At 35.1% G+C, this 23,303-nt stretch overlaps 1 pseudogene; it reads left to right on the top strand.

Moving 5' to 3' along the window:
• Positions 1 to 12,677, top strand: part of LOC121146405 — a 60,299-nt pseudogene extending 47,622 nt beyond the window's left edge.
• The last annotated feature ends 10,626 nt before the right edge of the window (positions 12,678 to 23,303 follow it).

The following is a 23,303-nucleotide window of genomic DNA, read 5'->3' as shown; positions in this document are numbered from 1 at the left end:
TGGCTGCCAGGATTAGAACTTGTGTCCATATGGGATCCCAGCATGTGCAAGGCAAGGGTTTTAGCCACTAGGATACTATGCTGGCCCCTAGACGGTTAATATTCCAAAAGATGCTATACAATTGAGTATGAATTGTGATGTATCCTTTGTTAGAAATTATCAGCTTCACAGAGGTACATGAAAGATGCTCCACATCATTAATCATTAGGGAAACCCAAATCAAAGCAACAAGAAAACTTCACCTTACTTCCATTAAATGAGCTATTATCAAGGAGATAACAAGAGAGCCGGAAAGGATGTGGAGCAAAGGGAATTCATGCATGCAGAGAGGTGAGAAACAACAACAAATATCAGGGGGCAGTACAGTAATAGCAGTATACAAATCCTCCACCCTGTGGTGCCGACATCCCGTATGGGCACTGCTTCATGTCCCTGCTGCTAATTCTGATCCGGCTCCCTAATTATGATCTGGAAAAGCAGTGTAGCATGGCTAAATTCTTTGGGCCCCTGTTCCCATGTGTGAGTCATGGAGGAGGCTCAGGTCTGCCAGCTTCAGATCAGCTCACCTCTGGTCATTGCCAACTGGGAAGTGAACCAGAAGATGGAATACGTGTGTGTGTGTGTGTGTATGTATATATGTGTATATACACACATATATGTATTTATCCTTCTCTATCTTTAAAATCTGATTCTAAAAAAAAATCTTTAAAAAAAGCAGAAATCAAACTAGCATACAAACTAGTAACTCCACTACTGTATAAGTAGCCAAGAGAAATGAAACCAGCCTATTAAAGAGACATCTCCCAGCACCATTATTCATAATAGGAAGAAATGTAAACGCCCTAGATATCCATCCACTGATAGATAAAGAAAATGTGGTACATATACAGAAAAGGCTGCTATCCAAACCTAAAACAGAATAAATTCTTGTCATTTGCAACAGCACAGCATGAATGGAACTGGAGGTTACAATACTAAGTCAAATAAATCAAGCACAGAAAGACAATTACTGCAAGTCCTCACTCATGTGGAAACTGGAGAAGTTGATTTCATACCATGATGGTTCCCAGAAGCAGAGGAGAGCAGCAGGAGGTTGAGAAATAGGTATTGAGGCAAAGGGAGACAAGAGTCAAAAATTCTGCTGTCATTTTTTTTTAAATAGTTGTGTGAATGTACATCATGACAATGCAATGTATATTTCTCTAAAAGAACCCAGCACAAGATATCTTGAAAAGTTTATTCTAAAAAAGGTAACGGTTTGAAAAGGTAAATATGTTTATCCTGATCGGAGAGGACATGACACATCGATGTACTGAAGCTTCGTATTACTCCATTAAAATGTCCAATTTCACGTACAACTTGATAATTTGGGAATGCAGCCTCCTCTACCTCTTGGTTTTACTCATACTGAATTCATCCTGATTCTGTATAGACAGGTTCTGTCTCTGTTTCAGTTGAGTGTTCTGAAGGATCACTGCAGAATCTAAATCATAATCCACCCCCCCTATGATGAGATTTCTCTTGTCTTCCTAACTTCACAACTGTCTTTTATTTCTACATTTCAGTGTCATCTTCTGTGGAAAACTTTCCCTAAATTTGTTACTAAAAACACTACCCTAGGTTGTTACTAAAAACTCTAACCTAGGGAATTAAGTATTACTCCCATGGGTTTCAGACCTGTTATCTTCTCATCATTTCTCCTTTGTAGTGCTTACAACTTTCAAATAGGTTCATGTGCCCACATGTTCTCAACTTGCATCAAATGTCCCCTCATAAAAAGGGACTGGGCTTGGATCTGGCACAGTAGCCTACTGGTTTAAGTCCTTGCCTGTTTCTTCTCCTTTCTGTATGTGTCACTTTCCAATAAAAATAAATAAATCTTTCTTTTTCTTTTCTTTTTCAAAAGGACTGTGTTCATCCAATGTTGCATCCTAAGCATCAACCCAGTCCATAATCTACAATGGATATTTGGGAATGAATGAATGTCCCTATGGTTCAGGCTTGAGTCATATATTTTCTACTATTTATTATTCCCTGTATTTCAGTGTGTTTCAGAGTGATTTTTGAGTATCACATCAAATATAGGTTGCTATGCAAACTTTATAATTAATTGAGCTGAGCCCTTCCTTGACTGACACTTTTCAAAACAACAAGATTCATTTAATTCATTATAGTTCAGCCAGCTATTCTGCAACCGCTTGAAGTTCTATCACATTCTGCATCAAGATCCTTTCTCATGGACAGAAGGTGCCCTTGCTGTCTCACTGGAGGTTTGAAAAGCTTTAGAGGGACTTTCTCTTCTCGATGCGCTACACAATGCCTGGTACACAAAAGAGGCCCAGTACTTGTGAGCCTGAATTGACCCATGATTTTTAAAACGCCAACAGAATGTCTGAGTTATTTTACTTTGCTTTGATCAATCCTTTAATAATTCCAGAATCATTCAAAGTATTTTGTGATGACATTTTAATCACTGAAATAATACTGCAACTCATTGAAAAAACTCAGAAAGAACTCAAAAACTATAACCAAAATGAAGTTCATGCATATTATGTCAAACTGTTAGAAATTGAGCATGTTGCTATTCAATCTTCTATAAATGTAAACAAATGTGCATTGTATATGTTATTTTATACTTAATGTTTCCACCCAGGATAGCATATTAACTTAAGTTACTAAAAATACTTAAATATTTTATTCACCTATTTAAGGCAGAGGGTCTGAGGAAAAAGAGGAGAGGGAGGGAGGTAGAGAGAAAGGAAGGGAGGGAGAGAGAGAGAGAGAGAGAGAGAGAGAGAGAGAAACGAACAAACTTTGGGCAAGCACAACGCCAGTACCCAAGCACAAAGCCAGGAGCCAGGAATTTTACCCACATCTCCCACATGGGTGCAGGGGACTAAGTACTTCAGGCCATATTTTGCTACCTGCTTAGCTGTATTACTGAGATCTGAAACAGAGCAGAATGAATTTGAACTGATATGGTATTGTAAGCAATGGCTTAAATCACTGTATCACAGCAGAGGAGCCTACAAAATTTGATCGCATAATATTCTATCCAATGAATGCTCACAGACTTTTACACCAGACGCTTAGTACTGAAAATTGTTTGCTGATGACTTCATCATTTTCACAATTCTTAACAATTGGCCTTATTTCAGCATATACTTGCTGAGGGCTTCTCAAGTATCTGGATTATTATACATCCAAGGATATGGCAAAAGAAGACAATGGAAACAGGGAAAGAATTTTTTGAAATGGAGTTGTTGAAGAAGGAAGAAAAACATCTCTCACTGAGCATATTTAAATCTGGGGGAAAGCATCCGTAGAATATACGAGGAGCAACAAAAGGCTATACTGCCTGGAAAGAAGGAAGTAAAGAGAACAAATCAGAGCCATTCCAGGAGTTCACATTTTGTTATTCTTTAAGATATTGCAACTTTGGATTCTTTGCTATATGAATTCCTACACATGTTTGTGTAGTTGAGAACCATGGTAGAACTAGTGTTTTTTTTTTCTTTTAAAGGTGTAATTATTTATTGGAAAGTCAGATATACAGAGAGGAGGAGAGACAGAGAGGAAGATCTTCTGTCTGACGATTCACTCCCCAAGTGAGTGCAACCACCAATGCTATGCTGATCCAGAGCCAGGATCCAGGAACTTCTTGTGGGTCTCCCACACGGGTGCAGGGTCCCAAGGCTTTGGGCCATCCTCGACAGCTTTCTCAGGCCACAAGCAGGGAGCTGGATGGGAAGTGAAGCTGCTGGGATTAGAACCAGCGCCCTTATGGGATCCCGGGCGTGTTCAAGGCTAGGACTTTAGCCACTAGGCCAAGCTGCCAGGCCCAAAACTAGTGTTTTAACAAGATCACTATGGCTTCCAGGTTTAAAGTGACACGTGGGCAAATCAGAAGGCAGATGTCAATGGAGAATCTATTTCAGTCAGACATAAGGACGTAACAACTCAGCCATAGTATCACAATGGAGATGGGAAAAGTAATTCTCAATTCATGGAAAACCATGTGTGAGATATAAGACAATAGTGTAGCCAGCAATGATGTCAGCTTTTCATTTGAGTGACTGAATAAAGATGATGTTTATGAAAGGGACAAAATGAAAGAAGAGCAGTTGAGAGTCTAAGTCATGTCTATTTATCACAGCATTAAGTATCTAAGTAGAGATAGCAAATAGGTAATTCATTCAGGAATTAAAGTCCGGAATTCAAAGTAGAAGTCTGGTTAGAAATGTAAACTAAGAAGTTGGCAGGGAAGTCTTCCATGTAGAAGCATATTTAAAATATAATAGTCATTTACAAATATTTTTATATTTTTCATGGTTACCTTTTTATGTAAAAGAGGTATTGCAAAAAGAGATTGCTAATTTGTAAGTAAATTATTTTCCTAAAGCACTGGGACCATTTTAGCTTTCTAATTATTTTTCATTTTATAACTTTAGATATGCTAAGTTAAATACAAAACTATCTACTTATAAATATTTGTACTTATTTTACATTACTTGATTACTGGTAAAGATATTTTGGTTAGGAACTAAAATAAACATTTTTCATTCAGAAAAATCCACAATCTTAATGTGTGTAAGTCTACAGCTACACTTACATATAAGTACACACACACACACACACACACACACACACACACAAACCTATGAATAACTAGTAACTAGTAACTAGTAAGTGTGGGAAAAGTCCATGCCTTCGCTGAAGTTAGGGAAGGAAATCCTGAATATGTGAGTCGCAGATGTGAAAAACCAAAAATGTCAGTGATCTCGATACTAGTACCCAGCTTTATCACCATTTCAGAAACAATCAATATAATATCATTTTGTCATTTTACAATTTTAATTTAGAAATTTTTGGAAAAAAAAAACAAGTAAAAAGGCAAAAAGAGTAATGGCATTTCAGCACTATTAAAATCTTCGTCATATTTAAGAACTAAAGTAAATGCGTGCAGTAACAGCTGCCAAACAGGTAGAGAAGTTCACAGACAACACACTTCACTTATTTAAAATAGTATATGACAAAGAAGATAACATAAACTTGGAAAAAACAAGAAGATAATAGAACAAAGAGAATTATTCTTGAGAAGATTTAGGTTTGTATCCTGTTGAATACAACATGAAATATGTAGATGAAAGAATTAATTATGCAAAAATACTCCATGTTTTACCAAACTGCAATTAACATGGAAAAGTATTTCCTAATTCTAATTAGGAAAATGTGTTTCTAAATTTAAATGGAAAAAAATTAGGATGAGAAAAAGTTCTACATATAAAATATTAACAACTTTAAATCATCAACAACAAATGGAAAAGTAGTTAAAATAGTTTAGCAGGAAAAATTTAAGTTTATAATTAAAGCTTATAACAGTTCATTGAAAAAGCAAAAATATTCCTAAAAATAATAAAAATGTGGTGTTGGTGTGTCTACGCCGGGGTTATTTCATTCAGCATAGCATCACCATGTTCATTCATGTTATCCCAAATTATGGGACTTCCTATACTCTTAGAATGAATGATGTGCCACTGAAGTTACTAAAGGGAAAATGAGGAAATATTGGATAAGTAATACACAGGCTTACTTAGATAGTAAGGAAAAAATAAGAATTTGAGGTAGTAAACATGCTAACTATGTTGATTCAATTACACAGTGAAAGCATTTATTACAACTGAGTTGTACTGTATAAATACATACAATTATAGTTTGTGAATATTCAATAAAATAAATGAGAAAAATAATTAATATAACCCAGGGATTCTATTTTTTTCACACATAGCAATAGATCGATATACATAAAAGTGATATTTGAAACAATAAAGATTAAATTATACGATTGCAAGGCATTGTCTGCTACACAGCAGGGAGAGGAGGTGAGCCACGAACATGAGCGCATACATAGTTGAAAAGTACACTTTACCAGACATGATTTCACAACTATTTCCCTCATTCTGTTTTGCTTATATTTGTGGAACATCATAATCTTTTATTTACTCTCTTGCACTCATTCACTGGCTTATTTTAAATAACTGGCTGATGAAATCAATGTACAATGAAGAACAGAAGAAATGTGACTACAGAAGGAATGTATATATGACTATATTATAAAAAATAAATACAGCAGCAATAGCTGAAAAGCACAGTTTATAAGAAAAACTACACATAAATCATTAACCTAAGAACCAAATAAAACATTAATTTTTTTCAAGGAATATTTTTAGTGTATAATAAATAGTGTCATTGCTTTCAAAAAGTGAAAGAACACTAAAATATCAATTCCGTTCCCAAATGTCACTCATCTGCTGCTGAAACCTATTTGGCTACATTCATTCCCTCCCCATCTCTCTCTTTCTCACTCTCTCTCTGTCCACAAAAAGCAATATCTCATGAAATCAGGAAGCAAACAACATTTTATTATGTAAATTTCTTAATGTATGATGAATGTGGCTTACACATTATTTAAATGACACAATGCATTGCTGGAAGACATTTAGATTTTAATACAATTTTGGTACGTGTTTCAAATAACCATCTCATGGTAGACACAATATGAGATAAAACATTTGCTTATTTTTAAGATGTATTCAAATGAGCATGACTTTATTCAGTTCTCCATTCCCTTTTTCCAGCTCAATAATTTTCCTTAGATTGATTTTAATAGTGTAGTTTCTCTAATCTATTGTATATACTTTTGTGGCTTCAACTTAAAACATTTAATTTTTTAACACCCATGAGCCAAAGAGAAAACATCAGTAATAAAATATGTCATCAGAATATCAACATATTTATATTTGCAAATGAAATTTGTTTTTAATTAGATCCCTTTAGCTTTCTTTCTCTGAGCTGCATATCAGAGTGCTTCTTTTTTTGGTAGGAGATTAACTTTGTACATAAATGTATGTATATGTGTGTGTCTGTTTCCTCTTTAAGAAATTCTGAAAAGAGATGGGGGATTTCACTTTACTGCTTTGATATTAAATTGTTATGCTGATGTTATACTTCAGACACATAAAATAATTGGATGTGAAAAGCTGGAGTTTGGCTGGTAACTAACAGATCAGTCAAATATCTTGACCAGGGCTCAAAAAGTTTATCTGTACAATTATGAGATTTATATCAGTCTTGTGTTTAAAACCAGAAATTGATACTAAACATGAAAAACTTGTGAAAAATATTTTAAAATACACACTGAGAGACAAAGGCTCTGCTTCTTATGATGGTTTAATTTTTCAACTTTTGAATGCTTTTAAAATGGTTTGTAATATGTAGAAATTATGTCAAATTTTAACATTGATGTTTTTTAACCAAGCTAGTCTTAGCTTGATCCACAACTATTGGGAGATACTGCACAGTAGCAGTAATGGAGTTCCCAGACAGCCACAGGATCACAGGAGGTAATAACCAACGTTCTAAGTTGCCGAGCAATGCTATATGCTGGGTTTCAGCATTTAAAGATATATTTCCCTTCTTTGCGTCACAATATATATCCCTACTGTAACTTGAGGAGCACTAAGAAAGTCATCTCCAATAAACATAAGAATATATTTCCAATCAGAACTTACTCCAAATTTAGTTTTAAATGGCTTTCAACATGCTCAAAATTCGTATTATAGCTCTTAGACAATAATAGGACTCTCAGATTTTATCACTGTTTTCCCAACACCCACTCCTCTATCAGGCCTCTATCATGATCCTTATTTTCAGGAAACATGTAAGAATCTATTTGACCAAAACACAGGACAGAGCACAGAACAAATTGATCAACTACCCCAGCTAAGTGTTGACTTGGAGACTCTAAGGTGGACTACATCAACCAGTGGATTCTGGAGGGACTTCATTGTGCTTAGAGTGGCAGTAACTCAGAACTGTTGAACTATCAACAGCTCTTGAGCAGGACCCTCAGAGCATGCCTTATATCAGGGACCAGGGTTGTATCCGGTGACTGTCCTCCATCCCAGGGTACAGAGGCATTTGGGAAGCTGGCCTCTCCCCTTATCTCCCTCCTTCCCCCAGACACAGGAAGGAAAAGAAAGAGAATGTGGGAATGGTGATCTCATCCATGTTCCTGTAGTCCTTGATGCTTATCACCCTGATCAACTATGTAAAAATCATCAAAAATAAAAACATTTAAATTTAAAAAATGCATCTGACCAGTATGAAAGAAGTCATATCTTACTTCTTCCCTCGATATAGTTCTCGTTCAAGATAATGATGCATTTATGTAAATAGAAGTGAACTTTATGCTTAAAATAAAAGTGTTCTTTCCATTCTATGCATGTAATTTCTATGATATGTGATTGTTAAAATTATGCTACCTAACATCACAAAAGTCTGGAAACCTTAGTCAGTTGAAATAATTAAAAGTGTCATTCCTCATTCAATAAAGTAAGTGTTCGCTTCTCTTATTTTCATGAAGTCCAAGTTAAATACCTTTTTTCTTACAGTTTATCATTTAATATATTACTTATATTATCATTATAATTTACATATAAATAGGTAGATCTTAGAAATTTTGAGAAATAATATATTTTGGACAAAATAGAAAGCTACTTTCAACATAAAAGAGCCTTAAATACAAATAAAATAACTTTATGATTAAAACTTTTTATCAATTTAATAGCAAATTAGGAAACCTAAATCTAGCATTAAAGAATTAAAACATGTGCATAACTTACCTTTGCTGGTGAATTTTCTGAATTTGAACTTTAATTAAAGTGCAAGATGTGAGCTAGGTAATCATTATGGTCTCATCCAAATTATATATGCTATGGTTCTAAATCAGATATGATTGAAGGCAATTATAATAAGAGTTTACACCACCAACACAAACTTCCCAAGCCAAAGATGTTGGAATTATTCTCCCCTTTGAACCATGTGGTAGGCAGAATCCTGGCAGATGTCCACATTCCAATGTTGTAAGTTCCCTTATTTTTTTTTTTATTTTTTTTAAGGATTTATTTATTTTTTTTTAAGATTTATTTTTATTATTTTTTTATTGGAAAGGCGGATATACAGAGAGGAGAGACAGAGAGGAAGATCTTCCGCCCGATGATTCACTCCCCAAGTGAGCGCAATGGCCGGTGCTATGCCAGTCCAAAGCCAGGAGCCTCTTCCGGGTCTCCCACGTGGGTGCAGGGTCCCCAAGCTTTGGACCTTCCTTGACTGCCTTCCCAGGCCACAGGCAGGGAGCTGGAAGGGAAGCGGGGCTGCCAGGATAGAACCAGTGCCCATATGGGATCCCGGGGCGTGCAAGGCAAGGACCTTAACCACTTGCGCCACCGCGCTGGGCCCAGTTCCCTTACTTTCAAAAAGACATGGCTTTACTTACTCCGCAGATGTGATTAAATTTAGGAACTAGAGAGGGAAAATTCCCTGGATTTTCCTGTGACCACACTAAATACTCGCACTCCTTGTAAGAAGAGAACCATTCCAGTTTGTGTTCAGACAGGCCGCATGAGTGGCCTCACAGAGATGATGTACTGCATACTTTGTGACACTGACGCGTTACCTCCTGTACTAATGAGGCACCTTGCATTATTCACTTTAAAGAAAGGGGGTTAAGAGCTAAAGAATCTGAGTAGTAACTAGAGGCTGAAAAGACAGGGAATGAATTCTCTCCTGCAGCTTCCAGATAGCCTCTGTGCAGTCCTGCATCATGGAACTCGGATTTAGCTCAGTAACATCCCGGTCAAAATTCTGACCTATAAATCAGTAAGAGTATAAATGTATGTTACTTTAAACTACTAAGATTTTGTTAATAGAATTCAAGTCAAAAAGTGATGAGATTATTTTTATTTTTAAGAAAAATAGAATTCTATATTATTTGTGTTGAATTATGACTAATTGGAACATAGCTGTAATTTTAGGTTTCTTATAATGCTTTATAAATATTTTCATTCACTAGGGATTTAATATCAAACCTCAGGCAAGAATTACTATCAAATATGCTGATAAGTACCCATGCCTTTGTTAAGGATGACAAAAGTGAGGGATATTTAAAAATCTATGGAAAATGGAATTAAAATGTTTACTTGAAAGTGAAAATATTGAATTCTATACAGAGTATTTTAATATGTGAATTCCTCTGAACTATTTGAAGAACTCTCATAGCAGTTATATAACAATGTCATAAAGCTTAATATATCAAATAATTCAATGCCACCATTATTTTGCCAATATAAAAAAAATCACCAGTTAGCACAGATCTATCATACATATAACTCACAAAAATCTAAAGCAGCAATTTATTAACTTTGGCTTTATTAATCTAGTATGTGAGCATTCTCTCATGTCTTCTATATTTTTGTCCACACTTTTCAATCTGAGGTAGAACTGCTTGATTTACTAAGAAATCAGCTGTTAGGCTAATTTGGGATCCTTATCACATGGAGATGGTGACAGGCTGAATTTTCTAAATTAAAATAGGACTCAAGTCCCTTTTTGGAAAAATACAGAAATCATGTTAGTAGTAAAAATAAACTTATAAAGCTAAAATCATGATGTGTCTCTGAGTTACAACGTTCTAAAATCCATTGGAATAGAGGAAATATACAAATACCTTTATTTGTCAGGCTTTGCTTTTTAAATCATTAAGTTTCAAATAAAGAATCGCTTTCAGAAATGGCATTAGGTAACTACAGACAGTTATTGACGAATGGGTTTTCCTTGTAACCCCCGCCAGCTCTCTTTTGAAAAGCATACTTCAATATACATCTATCATTGGAGAATCAATTTCCACCTGGCAAAGATAATTGAATGCTAGTGGTGCAAACTTCAGAGAAAAACTTGCCTTTTCTTTTACATTCTTAACATCTTCAATGCCCCTTGTGTGATCACTTGAGACAGAAATGGACAAAGATTCTGCAGAATTACTCCCCAAGGATATTCCTTTTCTTCAGGTCAGAGTAAACATGAGCAGGTCTTTCAGTTTACCACTGAGATTCTTACATTGCTGATACAGTAGATTTTTACATTCCCCATAAGAGACATTACTGATGTTATTGGGCAGTCCTAAAACTTCCAGATAAAAAAAAGTTTTTCAAATATGGCAAAAGAAAAAAAAAAAAAGAAACAAAAGCTTTGTTATCTTCTAGAGAGTACTTCACAGAACTGCTGCTATCTTTTTACTAATAACTGCCAGTAAACAAATGAATGAATGAATGAATGACACTCCCTCTCCCTTGTTAAAATCAGAGAAAAACAAAACCCTTTTATTTCTCTTTAGAGTTTCTTGATTTTCCAATGAATTCCATGGTGGACAGTTCTATCAAGTAGATTGTATATCTTTATATCTTTCAGATAGAGTACTGTACTTTGGGAGGGAAGGGTAATACTAAAAGGTGTGCTCTTGTATTTTATTTAGTTCAAATTTTTGTTGAGGCTAATAGTAGTAATTTAGATTTTAGCAGAATCATTATACAGAATTTTAACTAAGAACAAACATTTTTGGGAGATTGCCCCTGGATCTCTGCCTGCTACCTGTTGGGTGTGACCCACAGTCTACCTGCCCCAGACTTGAGGCACAACTTCTAGCCCTGCATGAGGAACAGGACTTGTGCCATGTCTGGAGGGTGTAAAGGGACAGACATGGCTTCTACCCAATTACTGTGTCATTGCTGGGTGGGAGGACTCTTGGGGGCAACCCTTTTGCCTAGTCTATATAAGCTGTACTCGTTTTATAACAAATGGACATGCCCCATCAGTCTGTCCCGGCTAGACCTGCAGCTAAAGAACACCATGGCCTCACACCCTCGGGGGGTGGGGTTGGGGCGGGTCTCAGGCCTGCTGGCGGGAAATTCCCCTGAAACATTTAGCCATTATATTATATGTGAATTTACTCATATACTTGTTAATTTGGTTAAGAATATTGATTTTAGCTTTCAAGTCACTCCCTAGATAGCAGACCTACTGAGCTCCATCCTGAGCTCCATGGAGAAGATGCCCAACTTCAGGAATCAGGAGACCCAGCACAAGGTCAGACAGCAAGTGGCCGCCTAAACAAAGTATAATAGGAGTTCGAACAGCAGAAACTGGAGTTTCATAAAAGGATGGAAAAAGAGATGTCAAATTTTATCCAAGACAATGGTTAGGTCAAGAAAAAGTTTCAACCAATAAGCAAGATAGAGGGGAGGATTCTACATGACACGGTGGAGGTGGCTGGCAAAATGTCCTTCTCCTTCAGGGAAGATCATGACTGTCACTATGTCTTGATCTTCAAAATGGAGTTTGCACCCTCAGATGAGGAGCTGTACTCCAAAAGCTCCAGGCAGGAGTAGATTCCTCAGAAAGAAGAGGAGAAATAGAGGTTGAAGGAGCTGGCCCAGCAGGAGCAGGAGGAGGCTCAAAAGGGACTCATTGTGGTGAACCCCACCAGTGACTACCAGGACAAGTACAGCCACCTAACCCGCAAGGGAGTCACCAAGGCTGCAGCACACATGCTACAGGCCAACAAGACCAACAGCTGTGTGCCTGTGACCAACAAGAAGGACACCAGCTCCATCGAAGCAGCTCTGAGCAAGATCCATGACAAGAAACATCTGGGGCAGAGTGGGGAAGGGTTGCCACTTACCCTGCTAGGCACCCCACCTGAGCCCTTAGAGATCATTCCTCTGCATAGACCACACTGTTATTGTATCCAACTCTTACCTTTGTTGCAATGTATAAACTAGAATTCATTCCCATGATCTCCAATTTTTTTGGCATATGTACACGTCTCTGTATTTGAAAATATCTGATTGCAAATATCTACATTCGAATCTTTTTTCCTGAAACTCAGTGCATATTTTTTTTCTCTTTAACACTCACTCAGAAATATTTGAATATTCCTCTATGAGGAAAGTACTATCTTAAGAAATGTTTCAACGGAGATGCCTTTCTACTTATCCCTATAAGTTACACATTAGTGATGAAGACAGATATTTTAAAATTAATAATAAAATTATATCCCTCAATCAGAATTATAATTACTTGGAAATAATAGATGTGTTCGGTGTTTACAAACTGGGTCACATAATAAGGTACTATAAATAGAAGACTTTTAAGATGATTATTATGAAAAGGAATGGCAGTGGCAAAGAATAATGAAAAGAAATTATCTATGTCATAGAAGCAGCCCAGACTAAGGTGTAGCATTCAGGGCAACAGCTGAAATTACAGCTGAACCTCAGGGAGCAACCAGAAATGCAGTGTAAGGCAGGAAGAGGATAAAGTCTTTGGGGGTCACAGTTAAGGACTAGATAGAGTACTATGGAACAGAGAAAAGCTATAGAAACAGACTGATTGAGTTGTGTTTTTAAATATTGTCATGGAGTGGGCATTGTGGGCATTGTGGAAGAGGGAACTAAGCCAGTACCTACAATATCAGAATTCAGTATTTAAACAACAGTTTGAGTCCCAGCTGCCCTATTTTTAGTCCAAATCCCTGCTAATAACTTAGGGTGATAGCTCAAGAATTTAGGATCCTGCTTCCCTATATGGAAGGCCTGGATGGAGTTCAGGAATTCTGGCTTGCATCTGGCACAATTCTAAGTTTTGCAGTCATTTGGGGGAGTGAACCGGCAAAAGGATGATCACCACCCCTTACAAAGCTTCCTTTCAAATAAATAAATAAATCTTCACAAACATATCTGAAGTTCTTGGATTTGAGTCCTGGCTCCAACCCTGAATCCAGCTTCCTATTGATGCACATCCTGGGAGGCAACAAGTCATAGTTGAAGGAACTGGCTCCCTGCCCCTCACTTGAATGATAACAAGTAGAGTTTAAATATAGGCTTCAGTTTAGACAAGCCTCAGTTATTATGGGTATCTGGGGTGTGAGCTAGTGGATAGAAGATCGCTCTCTCTCTCTCTCTCCCTCTCTCTTTCTCTTTCTCTCTCTTTTCTTCTCCTTTTCCCTCTCCCTCTCCCCTCCTCTTTCTTAAAACAATGAAAAGAAATTTCCAAACCATTTGAGTATTGTGAAAATATGTCCCTTAACACTTTATTAGTATAAATGACATATGATTTTATATAGGTAGTGGTTTAAAATAGCAAGATAAAGGACACTGATAATCTTAAAGACTCCAATCATTTTGAGGATAGCAAGCTATGCAGCAATTAAAATGAAATTACTAACTTTTTAAAATAAGTAATTTGTGATATATTTAATGGATCAGTTTCTATAATTTCTATTCTCACCCTGTAGGAGAATAATGTTAAAAGCCACAGTGCAGGTGGCAATCACCTAACTGTTAATATTCAGTAAGTTAAATGTCACAGAAATCTTTCATCTTTAAAACAGACAGTGAAACAACCTAACATAAAGGACTCTGGATCTTTAGAGCTAAGCTAACTTCACCATTGTGTCCTGGTTAGATGACAGTCCTGGTTATATCCATTAGCCTATCTACAAACACACACACACACACACACACTTGCTTAAAACAATGAAAATCTATTGTCATAGACCATCAGGTTTGACACCAATTCATACCTTAGTGAAATAGATGTTAAATATACTGTAATTTTAAATTAAAGAGTAGAATGAAGGGTATTTTATGACTGAGGTCAAATAATAAGATACAAATTGTAGCCACATAATAATCATGCATATCACTATTATATACACTTTCAGTGACAACATAAACCGGGATGATGAAACTTAAAAATAAAGATGTACATCTATACTTACACATTGTAAAATGCTGAAAATGTTAAGGCTTTGATTAATGTGATTATTTCTGTAATTCATTCAATTGTTCTAGGAAATGAAAACCTTTCCTCCCAAATCATTAGTTTTCCTATGGATCGAGTCATACTAAATAGGTAGAACTCTGAGGGTTTATCACCAAATTATTTGTAATAGTATATATTTTTGCTGTGGAAGAAATATTTACTCAAAGGAGGAAAGATTCAAATCCTGTTACTCTTAAATTTGGATTAATTACAGCAAAATATTATTCTAGTTATATATATGGACTACAAAATGTTTGGCCAAATTAGAACTACTGGTTTGGAGACTCTTCTATCATTAATAAAACCTAAATTATGCAAACACAGTTAAAAACAATTTTCCTGTAAAATCCTTCAATTATGACTCATTGGTGAATGAAATTTTGCGATAACTTGGAAGAACAAAAGGTATTTGACTATCATCCATGCTGTAATTTCCAGACATATCTGATGAGTCACCACTCACAGTTATTGATTCGTTTAGATCTGAATATATTTCTATGAGGATAACACATTGGGTAAATAAAATTTAGGGAACACTTTCAGTTATTTCAAAATAGAATACTTTAAATTACTACTAAAAGGGTTCTTGATCTCAGATTGAAAAACCTGCCAAGTGAAATTATACTGAAAGGACATTATAAATAACAATGTGAAGGACCACAGATACCTTGGGTAAAAGCACACAGCTGCATGAAAACAAAGTAGGCAACATAGACACACAAATGGGATTTAACCAGGAGATCATGTAAATTAAATACAGCCAATACATGTGAGTCAGTCTTGTGGCAAATTGTATTAAATCGTCTGATGCCAATATTCCATCCGGGCACCTGTGCTCACTCAGGCTGTTCCACTTCCTATATAATTTAAAACCTGGGGGAAGGAAAGACGGTCCCAGTATTTGGATCCCTGCCACCATATGGGGGACTCAAAATGTGTTTCAATGTTTAACTTCATCCTGGCACATTTGTGGAATGAAACAGAAGATGGAAAATCTCTCTCTCTCACTCTCTCTCTCTCTCTTATTCTCACTCTCCTCCATTCACCTTTCCTTTTTGCAATTTTGGTTCCAAATAAATACTTCAGTTTTTCATGTACAATATTATAAACTGATGCAAAAAAGGAGAGAGTGCAATGTTTACAACAAGGAAAAATAAAACATGAAACAAATTATGGGAAACTTATCCAGTTTATGTCCCATAGTAGGAATAAATACTGACAGTCAAACTCAAATGACACAAAGGTCACTCCTAAAAGACTGCGACAAGTTAAATAAAAAGCTGAAATTTATGGTCATGCCATAAATTTTTAAATCCATGCATAGCATAATCATTGAAAAGGTCAAAGAAAACACATATTTTTGGAAAAATACGTGGTTTCAAAAAATTTACTCTAAAATAAATAAGTTCTCATTTTTCACAAACTTTCTGAAGCGGCACAATACATCATTAGTTGAAATAAATCATTTAAGTATCTAGAATGACATAAATATAGATAGAGGTGTCTTATAATAAAATATTTTGCTCAGCAAATATTAAGGTTCCAATTATTGCATACAGATAATTATTAAGACCATAACTTTGGTTAGAGCAAGATAACAACTAAAAAGCCAGACTCATCAGTTCTGAAGAAGATATCCTGGAATTTCTATATCAGTTCACAAGCCACTCTACCTCTGCATTTGTTCTAGCCTCTGTTTGGAACTTTTAGTGTTGAACTTTCTCGTGTATTTTGATCTTCAGTTTGAGTATACTACCCACTAGCATAGGCAGATATTCAAATTCACTGGGGAGGTCAGTTGCATTAATTAGGAATGCCTGCTCCATAGGTAGCATTTGCAAGTCCATCTTCAGATTCAGTGCTATAAACACGTTTTATGTGTTTCAAATAAATCTCAAAAGTTATTTTGATGACCCAAATGCATGCTTGATGCAGATTTTTATAGGCATACTGGCAATTTGGGGACAGACTTTTAACCTAATACTTGATAAATCTCTAGCTTTTTCAGGAGTATATATACATATATATATATACAAACACACACAAACATATTTGTATATACTCAAAAAGGATAAAACACAGCAGCCTGAATAGCTGCCTGCAGTTTGTCTGCAAATTCTTAATCCTGATCTTGTTTCTTTGTGAAAATACACTCCTTTTGTCTATCTCTTAAGCTTAAGTTCTTCCCTTAAAACAAACTTACTATCAGGTGCAGCATGTGTAGCATGCTGTTCAGTAAAGTCACTGTTGCACTTTAATTCTTTCTAAAAAATCAGGCATGCAAATGTAATGCAAAACATCTCATTATCAAAGACAAACAAATATTCTGTGAATCAGAAGTCTCATTTAACCTGGTATTTATGTTAAACTCAACACGAAATGATTTCAGCAGAAAAGTGGTAAAGTTTCTTTGTAAAATGATTCATTCGCATTAGAGCACAATTCACGATGGGTTCCTAAATTTACCATTGGCACAATTCTCTCCTCAATAAAGATACTCTCTTCTCAATAGGATTATTTTAAATAAGGCATTATACTTAATGATTAATTATATGATATTCTAGATTCCATTTATAATCAGAGATTATATTTTTCTACATTTTGCTTAGTGTAGAATTTCTTAAGCATTTTATCAAATAAATTCTTCTTCTTCAAACTGCCTTAGATTTTTAAAAATTTGAACTTTAAAGCTATTTTCATTTATTTATGAGGTAAAGGAACAGACAAACGTAAGGCTGGTTGACTTCCCAAATACTCTAATAGATTGCACAGAGGCTGCAGTAACTCAATTGTAGTTCCTTGCATTATATAACAGGAACTCAATTACTGGATCTATTGCCTCAGCTTTGCAGGCTCTGCATTGGCAGGATGCTGGAATTGAGGATCACAACTGGGAGGCAAATTCAGCCTTCCCAATATATGCTGAGGACATTTTAACCCATTCCTTAACTGGTTTGTCCAATGCCCGCCTTACAGACTGACTTGGCTTTTCCATTTTACACCTTTATGGTGTTTCAACTGATTTTCTTTTTAGTTAAGCACTCTTATAATTTTAACCTCCATCTTCATCATTTTTAATCTTAATTTAGTTATTATAAATATATATGTCATTATTAGAAGGCTGGCCTTAGTTGAACATAAAAATTCAATCACAAAATTAATAAAAGAAGATGTGTGACAACATCTTTGTGACAGCTGGGTAGGAAATATTTCACAAGTCTAGCCCACCTTACTCTCAAATTACATATTATAATAAGAAAAGTGAATGAATCTCATTTATTCAGAATTAAAGTCTACTATCAATGACATCATAAAGTTGATAAATATGAATTTATTATCTATAATACAGCGGGTAATTTTTAAATGACAAAAGCATCTGAAATCTCAGCAGGGAAATGAACTAGAATTGAAGGAAACAAAACTATAGAATGGATAAAGTGGTTAATGGTCAAGGTAAAAGAGACTCTACTTTATTAATAGATGAAAGAGGGTGAAAAAAAATGCAACAAAATGGTTTACATCTTGGCGGGTAGAAAGACATCATAATAAAAAAAGAAAACACCAAGTCCTAGAGACAATGGAAGACTAAGCATTTTTAGTCACATTGTTAGAAACACCCTAGAAATCTATCTAGGTAAACTGATCCAAGAAGATACCATATGAATACATTTGAGACAATATGGACCAGCATATGGTTCAGTAAGGACAGATGCTGAAACAATATTCAATTGGAAAAAGACAGAAAGAATAAAATGTGAGGCTCAAAAGTATGTATGCAGATACACCCAGAATATAACATATTTGAAACTTGAGAAGATTAACTTGAAAAACCAAAAGAAATGCTTTCCAAAGTTTGATATTGACATTGGATCGTCCATTAATATCAGTTAAGCACTAAGATTTAGAAGATATAAGACAGAAAGAAAAAGCTAATTTTATTTCCAAAATAGTTAAAAGGTTTAACATACTGTGAAATCCACTTTCTTGTACAGATTAAGCATGCTGCCTAGAGTTCTACGTATATAAGGGTTTGTGGAAAATAGGAAGATCGTGATATGGGAATATGTTATGAGTGTTAGCTTTATAATATTCTTAAAACAAGGAATTTTAAAATAAATTTATAAAATCTATACGTGAATAAAAATAAAACCCAGCTTTTAAGGAAAATGGATCACAGCTTCAAAATCATAAAGCTATAGATTTTTTTTTCATTTTGACCAAATAATGAAAACCTTTACTCTTTTCATCCATGCCAAAGTCAATCAATATTTTAATGAACATTAAGGTAAAACTGAAGAACTGTGTAAAACAAGTTCATTGCTGTGAAATCCACTGGAGACCATCAGTGAGGTGTGCCTAGAAGGGTTTGGCCATGAAATCTATCTTGTACTTAATGTACATTTTCAAGAAAAAAATCATTTCCTTCTGAGTAAAATATATGCCAATAACCAAGGCAATAAATAAGCACTATGACATTCTTCTAAATCAGAATACTTCTAAATATGCATAGAAAAAAAGTAATATTTCTTAGAATATTAACAATTCAATAACCCAAAAATATACAAAATAACTCATAAGTATCACATAAATATTTAGTAAATTACTAACATGTATAAAACTAGCAATATGGTTTCATGGAAAATAAAGAGTAAATAATTTTCTATATATTGTTGATTTTTAAAGATTTATTTTATTTCTTGTATTGGAAAGTCAGATATACAGAGGAGAAACAGGGAGGAGGAGAGACAGAGAGGAAGATCTGCCTTCTATTGATTCACTCCCCAAATGGCCACAATGACTGGAGCTGAGCCTATCTGAAGCTAGGAGCCAAGTGGTTCTTCCAGGTCTTCCACACAGGTGCAGGGTCCCAAGGCTTTGGGCAATCCTCCATTGCTTTCCCAGGCCAAAAGCAGGGAGCTAGATGGGAAGCAGAACTACCAGGATTAGAACCAGTGCCCAAATGGGATCCTGGCACGTGTAAGGAGAGGACCTAGCAGCTGGGCTACCAAGCGAAGCTCTATATAACATTAAATTTTAAGTTAACCTAGAAATCTGTGTAATATATACTCTTCCTTACTTATTAACATGACTTATTTCTTGTTAATGCTTAAAATGTATGACTTGAAAATAACGTTTATATAGAAATGAATCACAATTCACTAACCATGACTGATTGTATGTCTAATTCATTCAATTCCAATCAACTAACATAAGTAGAAGCTAGATGTCAACTACTGTATAATATTTATGATGTAAACAACCAGAGACAAATAATATATTTTAGAGCCAAAGTAGTTTATCCAGCATATATCAATAATTCTGAACTAGGAAAAATATTTTAAGTTAGATGATGTGAAATCAATTTTTAAGTAAAAAAAAAAAAACCGATAATGTGGAAAGTATACTTCTAATCTCTAACAATGCTGGATTTGTATGAGACCAACAATGTGTTGACTAATTCCAAAGTGAGCTGTTTCATATCCTTCTAAACTTTTTTCACATGTTATCTCCATAATCTATAATATTTGAATGTCAGAGTCCTCACATTTTCTGCTCTGTTTCTCTCTCAGGACCAGGGACTAGGCTTGGTGAAGAACAGCACCTTTAGTAATGAGCCAATTTTCTCAAATTACTAAGGAGAGGGTTGAAAATCATTTGCATCAAGTTGATTAAGTATCTCATCTAGTTTAGACTATTAATCTATTCAGTTAATCATTTTACTTTACCTTCCAGCCCACTCCTTGTGTCGATTACTGCAATTTTAAATTAGCAAAGATTAAATTAATGAATGCTTGTCATATGTATTCACCTGTCCCCAAACCATATAGTGCTATCAAAGAGTATACTGAATCCAACCATCTATCTCGAAAATGAATCCTTTTTAGAAAATTTCCTTTTACAGGTGTTTCACAGTGTCCTTTGATTTAACAGCTTCCAGTAATTTTGTGATAGTTGGCCTGACGTCTTACTCTCTATAATGCAAATAAACCACTTTCTTTCAAAATCCTGGTGACAATATTTTATTTACAAAAATTAACTTATTCGTACATGCACAAGTGGAGCCTATTTGGGGGATTGTCAAGCAATTCCTCCTACTAGCGGTGAAGGTATCCTATATCAAATTTGCACCCTCTAAGGGATCCTAATTCTAGCTCCCAAGAGATGTTCTACTCATCACCCACCTGCTCTATCATGCAGTCACCCTTGGGAGCTATCCTAAGCTGTCTGAGCATTTGTTAGCCCCAGGAATAGCTTGCAAGCTGCTGAATGTAAATCAAGCATTGCTGGACTAAGATGCTTTTGTGGGTCAAAGAAGCTGGCTTGGATGTGGCTCAGAATTTGGAGACTGCTCCAACTTCCAGTAGCAATTTGTGTATGACAATGTGAGGTAATATTTCTTCCACTAAATGCATTTGGCTATGACTCAGCAAGAGGTTTTAAAGGACATTCCCAAATTTGTAACTAGAAGATAAGCCTGCCTTAGGGATTTCTCTGTAATTTCACATACTTCACTTGTAACCTGAATAAATTCTTGGTTGAATAAACTGAAAAAGTAATTGTGTCTTCTTTGCTTCTGTTTTTGGTTTGGCCTTTTCCTAGAACTCGGTCAGCCCACTCACAGGTTTTGATGAATTGGACCTCTGGACCCTGGCTGGGAGACTCCTGTCAAATAACAGAGCCCAATTGCAGAGGTGTTCCTCACTGACCCCCAACAGAAGGCAAGGGTCTGGCCTGGGTGCACTCAGGAATGTGTCATTTGTCTGAATCTGCTGATTTGTGTTGTCTCTGCTGTGTTCTCATATATAATTGTGATGTATGTTATGACCTTGTACTTATTATTTGTTGTGTCTATATCATAAAATGCTCTAAATCTCTTTTGCAAAGGCTCACATCTTTGTACTCCTATATAGTAAAACTTAAATGAAAACAATAGCCTTTTGATTTCACATGACTTAAATGAATTCCTGATAGAAGTTTCCTTAGATTTACTAGTTAATGTACACCACAAAAGGGTAATTTTGGCCTATAAATTACTACAACAGAAAACAGCACAAAAATAATTATGTAGACATTTAATATTTTTCATACTAATATTTCAGTATGAGAAACCCTGTTAGATAATATGCTTATGTTTTCTTACAACATATGATAATTTTAATGTAGGTCATGATTCTAATCAATAAGTCAATCTGATCTTGACAACACATATTGAGATACATTTATTCAACTAGTTAAAATTAATTACATATGACAAATTCTCAGTATTAATTTTCCTAGTGCATAAATACATCACCAATTCTGTATTCTAGAAAAGAATAAATCTCTGTTTTTTGACTAACAGATCTTGAACAAACTTCAGAAAGTTCTTTGCAAATGGAAACGAAGATGTTCATTTTCTTTAAAAGGCAGGAAGACAGAATGAGACAGAAAGATATGTTCCATCCCAAGGTTCTCTACCAAGTGCCTGGGTTGGGCCAGGCTAACACCAGGGCCAGAGGATTCCTGGGCTTCTCCTTGGGTGAAGGAGACCCAAGAACATTTTACTCTTTCCAATTTATTTGTGAAAGTCAGAATTACTGACTTGAGCTTTAGTGCTTCTCTGGGTGTGCATTTTTTCTTTTGAAAAAAACAAAATTGATGAACTTAATGAACATTATACTTAGTAAAATAAGTAGACTCACAAAGGTCCATATCATATACTTTCCCTAATTTGTGGTAACTAATTTATATGGTATAAAAAAGTTATATCTACAAATGAAATTGGCATCTTCCGATTTATTATTTAAGCACTTGGTCTGACTCCTGAGGAACAGCGTTTTCCCCTTACACCTGCTGACTTCATTCAGTGGAAGATTGTGACTGTAAGGTAAACTTAAGGTATGTCATCACCATAATTAAAGAAAAATAAGAAAGGAAGAACAAGCAAGGACTAGAGCAAGAGAAGCACTGTGGGAAGCATCCTTATGTTCTTAAAACAGTATATATCATATACATGAAATGTGTTTCCTTTATATGAATTAATTAAAAATATAATTAAAATAAACCATATACTAAAATTGGTATCATCAAATGAAAATCATGGCCATCAAGATATCAATAACAAAAGCAGTTGTGCAATGAAACAAGCATTTTGTAACCAAAGGAAATGCAAAACGTGCTGTGTCCATCTATTCCTGGAAACCTCACTCTGGACTGCCAGTCATTTTCTAACTTAAGAAATCGATATATTTTACAAAATAATTCAGAAAAAAAGGATTCTTCGGAGAAACCGTAGCTGCAGTTCTCATACAAAATAATTATTGTTGTATAATTGCTGTATTAATTGCATACTTTGTTACAATGCATGCATACATCTGTACACCACGACCATAAAGCACTATTCCAAATTTTGAAATGTATCTTTTTAAATGTGAAACACATGTGTAAGTACTATTTTACATCTATATTTTATTGTATATTTTAACTTTTTTCCTACAGAACTAATTAGTTTGTGGAAAAGGGTATATGTAATCTCCAACATAGATATCCAGATAAAAATATAGATGGATAAATGATTAAAAGTTAATGTAAAACAACATTCC

Source organism: Ochotona curzoniae, unplaced genomic scaffold (genome assembly GCF_017591425.1).
Source record: "Ochotona curzoniae isolate NIBS_2020 unplaced genomic scaffold, NIBS_Ocur_1.0 scaffold_4505, whole genome shotgun sequence".
Classification (NCBI taxonomy): domain Eukaryota; kingdom Metazoa; phylum Chordata; class Mammalia; order Lagomorpha; family Ochotonidae; genus Ochotona; species Ochotona curzoniae.
The sequence above is the reverse complement of the archived record's forward strand: the minus strand, read 5'-3'. Positions and strand labels throughout refer to the sequence as shown.